Genomic DNA, 14,701 nt, shown 5'->3' on the forward strand with positions numbered 1-14,701 from the left:
ACGCGCTGCACCCTCCGGAATCAGCAAACGGGAGGGTGGGATAGAGAGACCTGCGGAGCACTGGAAGTGCGGGTCTGCTCGGCCTGCCGGAGGAGGCAGGCTTGAAAGGCTTTGGCTATCGAAGGGGGAAGGGCCGAATACTGCTCGCACAGCTTTCCCTGCGACCGCAGGATCCGCTGGTCTGGAGGGATATTTTCTGGGGTTTGGTATGTATGTGTGTTGGGGTGGAGGGGAGTACATAGTGATCCTGCCAAGTTTCCGTCTAAATGGGTCACTGACGTTCTCCCGGTCCGGGGAGCGGACGAGGTGCGCGTATCTACATTGGGCCTGTAGGATGCCTTAAGGGGGTTGGTGGGCTCCTGAAATAAAGTGCCTACCGCCGCCGCCTTCAGCACCTCGCCGTGGTCGTGTACACGTCTCCCTCGTCTGTGGCTGGGCCCCGCGTCGCTGTCTGGGCTGTGTCTTCCCGGCGAGCCGGTGGACGCAGAGGAGCCAACCTTTCTTTGGTGCCGGAGCCCAAGTAGGTGAGCTGGCAGCGGCGGCCGGACACCTCCGCTCCCTGGGCGGGGCGGGGCGAGGCGAGGCAAGGCGAGGCGAGGCGGGGTGGAGTGGGATGGGTAGGGGGCGTCCCGCGCGGAGCCCTCTGAGTTGGGGCTGAGAATGGGGCTGGAAACCTGGCGCAGAAAGTAGACGAGGTGACGCAGCCCTCCCCCTCCACCTCCGCCGTGCTGTTGGCATCCGCCCCCCACGTACACCCCAATAGCCAAAGATTCCTCACTCTGGAATTAATGATTCCCACGGCCTTGGAGCGAGGGCTTGGTTTTAGCACATCCTCCACTTTTTTTTTTCCCCCAGCCCTGTGTTGTAAAGTTACGACACAATCATTTGATCCAGGTTAATTACGATTTGGGCAGACTCTGGTATTTAAAGCAGTGTTTTGAAGTTGGAAGGTACTGGTGGGGGAGGGGGCAGGCTGCTGAATGACCAACCTTGTTTTAAAGAGCGCAGTTTAATGCGGGAGGTGCTGGGCTGGGGTGTTGGTTTCTGGTTTGAGGGTGTTTGAGGGGAGGTGATTGAAGGGTAGGGTGAAGTCTTTGTGAACTTGGGCAGGATTGGCGCTTGGGAAACTGTTTTAGAACCAGCCGGGCAATGGGATGGGGAATAAATACTGAGGTTACTGAGGGTGGGGGGAGGGTCTCCGCTGGGCAGGAAAAAGACAAGACTGGTTGGCCGAGAGTTCTCCGGAGCCAGGTTCTGCTGGGGAGGCTGGGGGTGGCCTGCCTTTCCTGCTTAACAAAGCATCCAGCCCCCACCTTTCCCAGAGGAAACCCCAGGCCCAGGGCTTTGATGGATTTGGGCACAAACGGAGCCCAGCCAGAAATGGCCTCTAATACCAGGCTTTGATTTCTCACTCGTGAGCAGAACCGGTGTTGGAATTGTGCTCATTACTTAGCACGGCAGGGGCTGCCTGCCCACCAGCCTAGAGAGGGGCCAACTGGTGGGGTTGGCCTGCAGCCTTCCCTCGGCCCAGAGTGTAAAGCCCTTAGAAATCTGCCTTCAGGAGGGAGAACCGGCGCCTTCCTCCTACACAGCTCATCTCTCTGATGCCACAGGCACAGAACTTCTTTCAGAATGTTCTTTGGGTCTGCCCAGTGGATCCTTCATGAGTCCCATTTCACTGATGGGGAAAACCAAGGCCAGCGTGTTGGCTTTCCTCAAATCTTGCCTTCCCTTGACCACAGATTGCAGACGTGCGCACAGGGCTGCTCCTCTCCAATAGTCAGGCTGGTTCAGGTCACATTGGATTCCTCCTCGGAGCCCTCCTCGGGGCCCTCCTCGGGGCCCCATCCACCTCTGCCTCGAGGTTTATATCAAGCTGAGGGAGATAAGGCTGTCTCCATAGAAGAGGGAGGGTCTTTCTGGGAGATGTGCAAGCTCCCCTCAGGTAGCAGGCGCCGCTCTTTCCTCTCACTGCCCCCCTCCCCAGTAAATATGGAGATGAGCTCCCTTTACAGCACTGAGGATTTTTAAGCCATAAAGTTTGATGGTGGAGAAATCAAACCCAGAACCATAAAACCCCAGGCCCTTAGAAGAGGATGTCAGCAAGTGACTGGCCAGCAGAGGCCACTTCAAAAGCCTGGGTTAGCCCTGAGGATCTCCTGTCACCCCACCCACCTGTTAGCCTTTCCTGGAGCTTTTAATGAGTCTTGCCATGGCCTCTGGCTGGGATGGTTGAGAAGGGACCACGGTGTCATGATAACATTTCCTTTTAAGATGCAATTAAAAATCTGAGTTTTCCGAGTGTGTCTGCTCTGTGTGCATGTGTGTGTGTGTGGGGGGGGGGGGGAGTGGTAGTGTAGTGTGGTGTGGTGGCCCATCCGTGTCTCTCTCTACACAATAGCAAACACCCATCTCAAAAAAATGGAAAATCTAGAGGGTCTTAATGAGATTTCTCATATAGTGAAAGTATCACCGCAGGGGAGGAATTTCGGAGGTAATTTCTCTCCTCCCCCCCTCCCCCCCTACCCCTCCGGAATTCCGGAGGACAAAACAATTCCTCTCTTTTCCAACCCCCTTATTTATGCTGAAGCTTTGGAACAGGCCCGGACGTGCCCCGGGGTTACTCGGGGACTCAGGGATAGATCTGGAATCTGAACTCAGGCCTCAAACCTCAGGCTAGTTGTGGCTCCTTCATTCCGCGAGCCTGCAGACTGGCCAGCATGGATCTGGGACCGAGATGCCAAATTGAGGCCCCACAGAAGGCCAGCGGCTAAAGATAAGGTTTGTTGGGTAGTTAGGTCAGATGGGACTTGTAGCAGGATGGGGGAGTGGGTGAAGAGATAGAGTCAGGAACTCAGACCCCAGACGGGTGGAACAGGGCTGGGCCAGACATCAGAAGTAAGGTCCTAAGACTAGCCAAGTGCCCAAAGGTTGCTCCACTCCTGGTGCCTAATCTGCCCTGGGTGAGACGAATCACAGGCCAAGCCTCCTTGGGCTCTGAGACTACCTGGCTCTACATTTTAAAGCTTTGCCTTCATATAAGTGGGGCAGAATATATTTTTACTTTCTATTTTCAAGCTTTGGGGGGCCCCATCTCCTCCCCACCCTGTGGCTGTTGGCTGTCGGGCCTAAGATGAGATCTGCTTCCCATCTCTCCTTCCCTCCTCATCAGTGTCTTCTAAGGAGGGTGTGGGCTGCCTAGGAATTTGGGGATGAGGCTAGAGGAAAACCCCTTCTGTTCCCAAGTGCTTAGAGTAACTTTAGGGATTCTGAATGGCCCGACCTGGAGCGCCCCCCTCCTCCCCTGCCGGCGGCTAAGCGCATTCTTTAGACTCTCAGCTCTGGAGTTGGGCTGGAGACACCCTGTAGGAAAGGGAGAGAGGCAGGGGCCAGGGTTGGGACTGGGGCTGGGGAGTGGAGTCATCTCAACCAGGTGCCTCGGCTGGGGTGGCCTCCGGGGGAGAAAGGAGGAAGCGGGCATCCCAGGCCACAGGCGGCGCCTCTCCCGGCCCCCTCTTCACCAGTTTTCCTAAACAGCTTCCACAAATGGAGTCATTAAAGCTGTGAAGGCAGAATGAAACCAAACAAGTGCCTTCTGTGCTTTTTCTGTTTCGTTTCTTTCTTTATTTTTTTTTTTTAAAGGGAAATTTAAAATACCGTAATGAAGATAATACGAGGAAGGGCACTTTCGGGCAGGTGGGGGGGAATTCATGCACTGCCCCCTTCGATTTGCTTCCGGAATTGCGGCTGGGGCGCCCCCCACCCCCCGTGGGCCTGCGCTCGGCGGGGGAGCCCCGGCCGCCTGGGGAATGCCTCCCGACCCTCACTTTGCCGAGCCACTTTGCGGAGCCGGGCCCCGGGCGGGCGAGTCAGATTCGCACTCGGCCCCGCTCAGTCGCGGCCAATGCGCCCCCACGGGGTGGGCAAACCGCGGGTCCCACGGCACTCCTTTCTCTCCGAGTCTGGGCTTTTCTCTCGCTAATGGCAGCGAAAACACATGCTGAAGTGCAGGCATAAATCAACCACCTCCCTGCTCCCATACCCCTTTTGTTCCCTCTTGCTTCTTTCCGAAAGCGCCGAGGTGCTGGAAGCCCCCGAATCGACCCTTGGCGGACAGCACGGCTTGAGCCTGATCCTGACCGTGATTAGCCCTCTCCGCGGGGGTGGACTCCGTGGCGCCCGGCCGGCCTGGCGCTTACCTGGGGGCCCTGCACCTGGGCGTCCCCGCTCCCTCTTCTCTCCCGCACCCCACCGAGCTCCTCCCGCTCCTCCTTGGCAACACCCCCCCCCCAACCAGCCTTCCCTTCTTCTCTCCCGTCCCCTGAGTTGTATCCGTCCACACTGCACCGCCTCTCGACCTCCCAACAGCGCGAGTGCGCCCAGCCACCCTCCTCACCTCCCTGAACGGGCTGCCCCCAGTGCCTCACAACTTTTCCTGAGCCCTGTGGCTCGGTTCTCGGAGCAGGCAAGCTGTGGGTGTGAAAATGTGTATTAGGGACGTGGGCCGAGGTGGGAGTGTGCGGTGGGAGGTGAGGATGGGTGTGGGGTGTTAGGCTGTGGAGGTGAAGGTGCAGGAGGAGGGGATGTGTAGGGGAGAGGTATGCCTTTTGTATATGGGGGTGTGATGTACGTGGCTATGTGTGTTTGGGTGTGTGCAGTGTGCATATGGGCACAGCTGTGGTGTGTTTGTGTATAAATAGGTATGTGTAGTGTGGGGACAGTGAGTCACCACCAGGCATGGGAAGCTCCATCCATTGTATGCTGTTGGGGATGTCTCTTCCTGGTGGGACCCAGGCCATTTGCCCTTCAGCACTAAGGAAGCCTGATGTTGCCCTGTGCTGGGGGTTGTGAGCAGGATTTGGTTCAAGTGCCAGGTTCCGGAGTTGGAAGGGCAGAGGCCAGCATCCCCCATTGAGGACAGATAGAACAGGCCTGATTGAGGGTAGGTCCTGCTGCCCCAGAAGGAGGAAGGTCAGCCATAGATAGGTCCTAAAGCCAGTCCAGGAGCTTGACTGACAGCCCCCAGGACAAGCGTCTGAGTCCTTGGGTCGCCTACAGTTGACTTCCAGCTTACCAAGAACAGTGGCGGCACCTAGGGTTTGGAGATCTGCTCTCTGACCTGGGTCAGGCTCATGCTGCAGCCCTCTAGGGGCAGTGGGGTCTCCTCTGGAATTTGCTAGAGAAGAGGCAGACAGAGCTGGAGCGAGTGGCACCCCTGATGGAAAGCAACATAAGCAGGCGTGGCTCGGGCCGGGACTCTCAGTGGAGGTGATTGAAGGAGGACACATGTGCACCCAGACACACACAGGAGTCCTACTCCACTGTCTTACCACCTCCTTGGTCACCAAGGGTTCCCCCTGCCTTCGCGCTTTGGCCTATACTGACTGCCACCCTTAGCTCTCGGATAAGAGATGAGCCAATGTGGAGCAGGGAGACCTATAGGAAAGTCACAGCCCCACTGCTGGTGCATATGGCTTTAGTGTTATCAACCCTCTTAGAGGTGGCACCTCACTTGGTCCTTGTAAGAACCCCACCGGACAGGAGGACGCTCACTAGGAAACTGACCTGGGACCCAGATCAGAGCCAGAGCCGCCCTGGCCCCAGCCCTCAAGGTGGTGACTATGCTGGATGCTGATGTCCACTTCAGAACTGTGAAATGCCATTCAGGGAGCCTCAGATGCCAAATGGGGGCAGTGGCCGTATAGGTAGGGAGAGCACAGCAAAGTGTCAACTTTGTAAGCCTTGGGGCTTCCTGGAGGAGGTGATGGGAGCCAGACGTTGACTCTCTCTTTTTCAGGTCTTTCTAACAGCATGTCCTGAAAAGATGGGGTGGGGGCTAAGCCAGCTAGCTGGGGCACCTGGGCAGGGGTGGCCGGCCCCAGGCCTCTCCTACTCTCAGAGAATTGGCTGTATCGGCATCTGCTCGGCCACCGTCTTGGGCAAGCCCAGTCCTTGGTGAGGCACCCCCTGGCCATATTTCCACTCCTGGGCCTCTCAGCCTCATCCGAAGGGGTGCACCTTGGGGACCTGACCCTCAGCTACCTCTGACTGCAGGCTGAGACCTGGGGTGGAGGCTTGAGAAGAAAAGATATCTCATTTTTTGATTCGTTCTCTGTGGCTCTTAAAGATGGAGTGAGCTCAGAAAATACTTCTTAAGCACTAGAAGGCATGGTGTCGGGGGTGGGAGCATGGGGTGGTATGCTTCTGTGCCTTCTGCTGTGCCCCCAGGGCGGACAAGAAGGGAAGGACAGAACCCTGTGCCCAGGAACTTCTATGAGCCGGCCAGAGGGGAAGGTTCACTTGTCATTACCGCGGGCCTCAGTTTCCTCATCTGTAAAATGGGGGCAATAATACGATCCTCATGGAGCTGTTTCAAGGATCCTGCGCCCTGGTTATGATAAAGTACTTCGCACAGCGCATGGCACACAGTGGTTACTCGGGTGCATCCTCCTCAGGAGACAGCCCTGTGACGCCAGAGACGGCTTCCTCTAGAGGCATGGGGGGAAGAGAAAGGATGGAGGCTTATGGCCTGGAGGCCCAGCAACTCCTGGCCTGGGAATTAGGAGGTTCTGGTGTTTGCTGTTCCGCCGCTGTGGGACAAGTGCCTTTTCCCCTCTGGGTCCTGGTTGGTCTCCCCTTCTGTAAGTTTAAGGTTGGGGAAGGTGGAAGGATGACCTTAAGGGCCTCAGGTTTTGTTTGTTTTGTTTTGTTTTGTTTTGTTTTGTTTTTGTTTTTTTTTTTTTTTTGCTTGGTTCCAGCTGAAGAGGCCCCAGCAGCCAGCAAGAGACAGAGGTAGCTGAGGCCCAGAACCACTTGTGTTTACAGAGGCCCCTCTAGAACATCAATATATCGACTGGAATGCCCTTGTGAGCATTATGTGGCCCTGGGTCTCTCTCTGAAGCCATAAATTACCCTTCAGGACCTCAGGCCCTTTTTCCTGTTCCATAAGCATCTCCTGTCTCAGAGGCAGAGAGCCCCAGATGCCAAGCAGGGCCCAGGGGACAGAGAAGGACCCTGTGGCAGACAGCCTGAGCATTTGAGAGAAGAGGCCCTTGTTCTCCCCGACCCTGCCAGGCTCAGGGGGGCCCCGTGGAGGATGTGGGAGGAACACACTCTCAGACCTAGCCAGACCATTCATTGTTTCATTTCTCAGGGATGGAGGGTGACTGATCTCGGGGTGGGGAATGAGGGATCTGTCTCCACCTCCCCCCTGGAATATTGGCCCAGCCCTAAAACTTGGTGCACCCTCACATTCGTTCAGAGTGAGCGGGCACTGGGCTCTGCAGTGAAAGTTGGCAAAGCCTGGGCCTGACCCTTGATTTTGGTTTGTGTCCCTTCTTGAGGCACGAGCCGTGCATCAGGTGTGCACTGCTGGGTGCAAGAGTGAGTGAGACGGCGGAGAGGAGCTCACTCAAAGATGAGCCAGGCCACGTGTGGCCTGGGAGGGATCCAGTGCCACGCTCAGGGGGCAGGCTGTGCAGTCAGACTGCTTGGGTTCAAATCCTGGCCGGGGCACCCTCCGGCTGTGTGCCCTAGAGCAAGTTGCCCTCCCTTCCTGAGCTTTAGTTTCTTCATTGGTAAAGCGGGACTGCTAACAATGCCAGTCCTCATCAGATTGCTGTGGGGAAGAACGAGGTCACACACACAAGGACTTTGCACGTTCTCAAGTGCTCAGTAGCCTCGCTGTCCTCCTCAGCGTCATTATTACTGATGCCACGTATCGAGTGGTACAACAGGGAGTGTTGCTCCTGTTAAGAGAAGGCTCCTGGGGGCGCCTGGGTGGCTCAGTCGGTTAAGCGGCTGACTTGGGCTCAGGTCATGATCTTGCGGTCCGTGAGTTGGAGCCCCGCGTCGGGCTCTGGGCTGATAGCTCAGAGCCTGGAGCCTGTTTCAGATTCTGTGTCTCCCTCTCTCTGACCCTCCCCCATTCATGCTCTGTCTCTCTCTGTCTCAAAAATAAATAAATGTTAAAAAAAAAAAAAATTAAAAAAAAAAAGAGAAGGCTCCTGTGCGCCTGCGTGGCTGGTCAGGGAAGGCTTCCTGCAGGAGGAAGGGTGTCATTTGGCCTTTGAAAGATGAGCGGAGTTTGGGTAAGCAGAGAGGGCATTCCTAGGAGGGGGTATATTTGCGACCGGCTGGGGGTGGGGACATCTGGCATGTCCATCCAGGAAACAGATTCCAAATTCAGCCACTGATTAGTATCTGATCATCTGGTACAGTAAGAATTCTGGGGCCAGGGGTCCCTTAGTGCTGTGGAAAGAGCCACGGCTTTGGAATTGAAAGCATTCATTCACTGAGTGCCTGGGCCAGGTGGCTCAGTGTCTCTGGACCTGCACATCCCCACCTGTGAGGTGGCCTGCCACCTTCACTGGGCCCTGGTGTGCTGTGAGATGGCATATGCCTCTCCCCTACCCTGATCTGGCTGACCCCTGCTTTTCTCCCTGTACATCTCTGGGCAGAAGAGCAAGCGGGCAGAGAGTGACAGCTTCTAGGTTGACCAGAGAGCATGGGAGAGGTGGCAGGATGAGAGAGGCTGCCTGCCTTTTCTGGTCCCCTAGGCCTGGTGGCATCACCAGGTCTGGGAGGAAGGCATCACCAAGGTCTGGGAGGAACATCTTCTACTGAGATCACCCAGGAGCCAGCAACCCCCTGAGGCCCCGAGTGGCGTCTAGAGGCATTACCGGAGTCAGGAGACAGCCGAAGGAAAGCAGCTCTGTAATGTGATCAGAGGCGCCCGCCTGCCCAGCCTGGGGCCAGAGCACCCATGGAAGATGCAGAACTTACCAGAAATTCAGTCAGAAATTCCAGGAAAGTCGTGCCTGGCTCCTTCCCCCATCCCACCTTGGAGCATTCTGTGACACACAGCAGGGCAGAGCGAGGCTCACAGAGTGGGCAGTGGCCCAGGACCAGGTGGCAAGGGTTCCATGGGACAGCCTGGCACCCTTCCCTTTCCTTGTCACTGAGCCAGGGCCCCGGGGACCTGGGTGGAGGCAGGATGGGGTTGAACAACCAGCTAATGAAAGAGCAGCTGTGACACTAGGTGACTAGGAGACTGGGTCTGATTTCACTCCCTTGTGTGTCCCTGGCACCCAGCACAGACCCCAGCACCTAGAAGGTGCTCGATGAACACTTGTAGAATGGATGGATGCGAACTCACGGTCAGGCCTTACTCACCCAGGTGCCGCTACGATTCAGTCCCTACCGTGTTTGGACTTGACAGTTGTCGACGTAACCAAAGAGTCAGAAGATTCTTGCTGCTTTGCCTGCAGCCTCCCCACCCCCACCCCACCCCCGCCTTTGCCTGCCTCTCTCCCTTCATCCTCTTCTGCTTCTGCCTCTGAGCACTTACTACGTACCAGTGACAAAAGTCAGAGCCCCCAGGTGTGAGAGAGTTGACTCACTAAGTCCAGTGGAGCCGCAAGGAATTAACCAAGTAGTGTAGTCAAGTGCCTTTGACCCCTTTGTGTGGAGAGAGGGGACTCTAGCAGGCATTTGCCGGGCTGGTAAACGTTGTACTTCTCTGCAAGGTGGCCTTCACCAGGCACAGCTGGCCCAGGCCCTCGCGCAATGTTTGCTTCCTGCTTGCATTCCCAGGCCCATCGATCATTCCCCTCCAGCTTGCCTTCTAGGGCTCAAGAGAACGCCTGTCGCATGCACCTGGGCTCTGGGGCCCGGGAGTAGGTGTGGGCCGAGAGGGTGTTTCTAAAGGCCCATGGGTAGGGTCTGACCGCAGCCCTCCGCCTTCCATGGCAGCTACTGCCAGCTCCTTGGCTGGAGCTGGGTTTGGTGCAGGGGAGCAGTTTTGGCTGCTGGGCGTGGCCGAGCCAGGTTGTCCCTGGATCTGTGTTCAGCGCTAACATTCAGGGAGCCTCCCTCGGAGATTAAACACCCTGAGGCCCTTGGCTGAGGCTGCGGTAGCCCTGGCCAGTATCACGCTCCCAGCTGGGCACCCCCTGGTCCTTGCCAGGAGCCCCTGGCCCAGGCTAATCTGGAATTCCTGCCTGGCAGCCAGACAGCCAGGGCTGCTGGGCACAGTGACCCCTGCTGTAAATCTGACCTGGCCCCGTGTTCTCCTGCTGGTGCGCAGCAGAAAGAGCCCGGAGCAAGGGTTGGGAAGCCTGGATTCTAATCCTGTCTACACAGTTAATGTGCTGTGTGGCATTGAAGTGGTCCCTTTCCCTCTCTGGGCCTTCAGTGCCCTCCTCTGTCCAAAGGATCTGCCCTAGAATTAGAAAACGGGGTTCAAGTCCTGTCTCCGTCCTTAACTGTAATTTTCTGAGCCTACATCTCCTCGCTATAAAAAAAGAAGCCCTGATTGGTTGTTGGGGAGATCGAATGAGATGGGGCACGGTCAGTACAAGTTGGTTTCCTTTTCTTTCTGCCGAGGAAGAAATCAATCTCAAGTTGCTGGTTACACCCCTTGCTTCTTTCTAATAGTCCCCTCTTGACCTGGGGCACATTAGACATAAGGTACAGGGTGGCCCACAGCACGACTTGGTTGATCCACCTGGGGTTACAGCGAGGGGGAGAAGCCTGTGGGTCATCATGCATTTAGAAGGGCTCTGGACTAGACATCTGCAATATTCAGCTCTAAGGCCAACTCTGTGTGACAGAGAAGTCACTCACCCTCTTTGAGCCTCAGTTTACCCATCAGCAAAAGGAATAAAAGAAGCTGAATGTCAGATAGGGCCAAAGGAGAACCCGCGCCCCCCCCCCCCCCCCCCCGGAGTTAGACAAACCGTTCTCCAAACCTCCGGAGCCGATCTGCGATGGAAGGAGGCGGGCAGAGCAGGGTCTGTTGCCCCAGACACCGTGTGGTTCATCCGAGAGCTGCTTGCTATGGGGCTGGAAGGGCCCACGATTTCACTTCCCTGGCTGGAACCTCCCGCTGGTAGGTAGGCCCTGGCCTTTCCCCTAACCCGGCTGGCCATGGCTGTTGAGCTAGATGACAGCGTTTGGGTCACTTCCCATCCTTCTGCGTGCTCCACACCCCAGAGCAGAGGAGGCCGGGGTGCCACGTCAGGGAAGGTTAGCGTCAGGGCTGGCTTTGATGTGTCTGAGCCAGCACACCATCTGCCATGCCCACCAGAACTTACATAATCCCTCGGCCGGCTGCCCGTTCTTAGAAAACGGGGCAGGCAGGACCAGCGGGGAGTGGAGGACTAGGGTTTTCTTCTCTGCACTGTATTCCCTGGCAGCCCTCACCTCCCCAGCCCGGTGTTCGTTCTCTGAGTTGCTCCCACACCATCCGGTGCCCGAGACATGAATGCAGGGTCAGAGCAAGACCGAGGTTGGGTGGGGACGTGGCGGGCCTCGAGGGCTGCTTGCTGCCTGGCCTCGCAGACCTCGAGGGCTTCCGGCAGGCTGTTTGCTGACGGCACCTGGCCCGCAGCTCACCAGCCCCTTGCTCGTTCCTCTGCTGAGTTCTGATGGGGTGGGGCCAGGGGGGCAGCTCACGCTTCCGGGAAGCAAGGGCAGACCCTCCTGCAGTTGCTACAGAGATGTTCCCCTTCCCACATTTTGTCGTGTAGTGAGCATTTTTAATATATCTAAGTAACAGCCACATAATGCTATCCACTTATTTCCAAGACCCAAGATCCAGTCCTGTCTTTCTCATTTGCTAGCTGTGTGATATCGGCTAGGTTTCTTCGACATTGTTGGTCTTTGTTTCCTCATCTGTGAAATGAGAATGATAAAGCCTGCTTCACATAGCTCTCTTGAGGACTGAATCAGATAATAAGGCATGCAGAGGACAGAGAAAGCATCCAATAAATGGTAGTTGTCATCCTTGGTTTCCATTTCCATTCTCTCTCTCTCTTTTTTTTTTCCTAAGAAAATGATACAGAATGACCAACTCTGGTTCATTCTAGGAATGCAAGGTTGGTTCAAAATCCATTAATATTAATAACATATGCCAAATTAATATCATATGCCATCTTTATGAATCTAAGGAAACAAAATCAAATGATTAGCTCTATAAATGCTGAAAAGCGTTGGTCAGAATTCACCACCCATTCATCATATAAACACTCAAGAAACCAGCAACTTAAGGGATTCTTTTTTGCATGATAAAATATATACATACCCTAAAGCCAGTATCTTCTCTAATGGGAAAACACTAAAGGCATTTCCATTGAGATCACTAATGAAGCGCGGGCACCCATCATCTCTTCTATTCAACACTATGCTAGAGGCATAAAAATGGGTAAAGATGAAGTAAAACTATCCCTACCAGATGTTAAAACCATACTGGAGCACCTCCATGATTAAAGCTGTGGCACAAATGTGTGAAGTGTCAGGCCAGTCACACATAATAGAAAAGTCCAGAATGAGACCCAGTGCGTAGAGAAATCCAGCATACGACAAAGATCGTGTGACGGCCTGCTGGGACAAGGCCAGACTTTGAAATAACTAGTGATGGGACAACTGGGTAGTCATATGGAAAAAGGTAAACTTTGATCCACATTTCGTACCATAGAGAAACAAAACAAAACAAAACAAAACTCCAAATGGATTAGAGATCCAGATGTAAAGAGTGACACTATACAAAACAGAGGGTGAATTCCTCTTTAACACTGGGGTAGGAAAGGCATTCTAACTAGGATTCAGGATCTAGAGGCAACAAAATAAAAGAACGATCGCGTTTATCATATAAATATTAAAGAAAAATTTTTGACAATAAAGCACTCAAAACTAGTTGAGAGACAAAATATGTGACCAACCAGGAGCAAATATTTGTAACGTATACCTCAGACAAAAAAAACCTAATATCCCAGTACAGAAAGCACTCTAAAATATTGAGGAACAAAGGCCCAAAAACCTGATAAAAAGATAAAGGCGGGGGGTGGGGGGGAAAAAAAAGACATGAATAGATAATTCACAAGATAAGATAATAAAACAATGACCCTTAAACACATGAAAACATTAAAACTCATAGTTAGAAAAACGCAGACTAGGGGCGCCTGGGTGGCTCGGTCGGTTAAGCATCCGACTTTGGCTCAGGTCATGATCTCGCGGTCCGTGAGTTCGAGCCCCACGTCGGGCTCTGTGCTGACAGCTCAGAGCCTGGAGCCTGTTTCAGATTCTGTGTCTCCCTCTCTCTCTGCCCCTCCCCTGTTCATGCTCTCTCTCTGTCCCAAAAATAAATAAACGTTAAAAAAAAAAAAATTTAAAAAAAAAGAAAAAGAAAAATGCAGACTAAAACACAACCCTGAGATCCCACTTCCCGCTTTGTAAGACTGGAAAACATTAAAAGTTATGACCATACCTTGTGTTGGAATCACATTGGCCCATGTTCCTGCCTGGAGCTGCTCATTGGTGCAAGCCTTCGGGTACGTAATCTGACGATATTTAACAACCGCACACGCATCCTATATTTTTTGGCCCAACCACCTTCTAGAAATCTTCCCTTCAGGGTACCTGGACGGCTCAGTCGGTTGAGCATCTGACTCTTGATTTCGGCTCAGGTCATGATCTTGCGGTTGTGAGTTCAGACTCCACATCGGGCTCTGCACTGACTCTGGATCCTGCGTGGGATTCTCTTCCCCTCCCTCCCTTCTCTCTCTCTCCCTCTCTGTCTCTCTCAAAATAAATAAACTTAAAAAAAAATAGAAATCTTCCCTTCAGGTACACCTTTATCAATACAAAAATACATACGCACGTTGTTTGTAATTGCAAAATTTTGGAAATCACCGGAGTGCCCTGGTGGAGGCCTTGAGTCAGCTACGGGACAAGCACATGCTGGGCACCGAGGCAGCTATGAAAAATGATAGCATTCTTCGGGGACTGATAGGGTGTGACTTCCCGGATGTATGGAGAAGCGAAGGAAGCTCAAGATAGTATCTGTAGGATGCTACCTTTCACGTAAGAAAGAAGTGGGTGCGAGACCAGGCCAGATCCGCACCTGCCTTCTCATTGTGTTTTCATGGCTATTCGAATACTTTCCGCTTCCTCATGCGTGCTCGTAGGTCCAAGCAGTGAGCGCCGCGTGGGGGGACAGCTTCCCGTGCTGCTCCCGGGGAAGATGGAGAGGGCAGGACCCACAGGTGCTGTCCCTGCCCTGGCTTCTTGTGGTCCTGAGCGCATCCCGTCGGCCCCCTCCCTCGGACTCGATTTCCCCTTCTGTAAAATGGGGGCTGATGAATCCCACACCGCTTGCCTCGCAGAGAGGAGGTGGGGTCATCACAGTTCATGTGTGTGCAAAGGGTTCTGCACGTTATTTATTATTTACCCCCAGGGTCCGCAGGTTGATCTTTGGGCCTCAGATAAGCCTTGGATCCTCCCTTTTCCAGTCCCTTGCCCACACACACGCATGTACACACACAGGCGCACACACACACACACACACACACACACACACACACCCCTCCATTCTATGCAGAGCCGCAGAACATGCTGAGGTGGCTGCTTAGTTGGCTTTCACCTTGATTAGTGAGGGTCCCACCCGCACGCACTCCATCTGTGTGCCAGGTGTGATGTAGGCCCTCTGCGGCCCCGGCCTCCCTCCCGCTCTGGGTCTGTTCTCTTGCCCCCATCAGCCAGTTTGCACATGCTGTCTCATTTCGTCCTTTTAATGACTCTGCGAAGAAGGTCTTAGAGGACCAAACCGGGGCTCAGGGAAGTGACATGACCCACCCCAGTCTTCCAGCAATTATGTCAGAGCCTAGTCTGGGTGTTCCCCTAGTCTGGACTCCACATTCCG

The 14,701-nt window shown here is 54.3% G+C and overlaps 1 protein-coding gene across 2 annotated transcripts in view; it reads left to right on the plus strand.

The window, feature by feature from the left end:
* UNC5B (unc-5 netrin receptor B) overlaps positions 1-14,701 on the plus strand; it is a 79,683-nt gene that overhangs the window by 956 nt on the left and 64,026 nt on the right. The window lies entirely within an intron of this gene.

This window comes from Panthera pardus, unplaced genomic scaffold (assembly GCF_024362965.1).
Source record: "Panthera pardus isolate Hobbes unplaced genomic scaffold, ASM2436296v1 HiC_scaffold_22, whole genome shotgun sequence".
Taxonomy (NCBI): domain Eukaryota; kingdom Metazoa; phylum Chordata; class Mammalia; order Carnivora; family Felidae; genus Panthera; species Panthera pardus.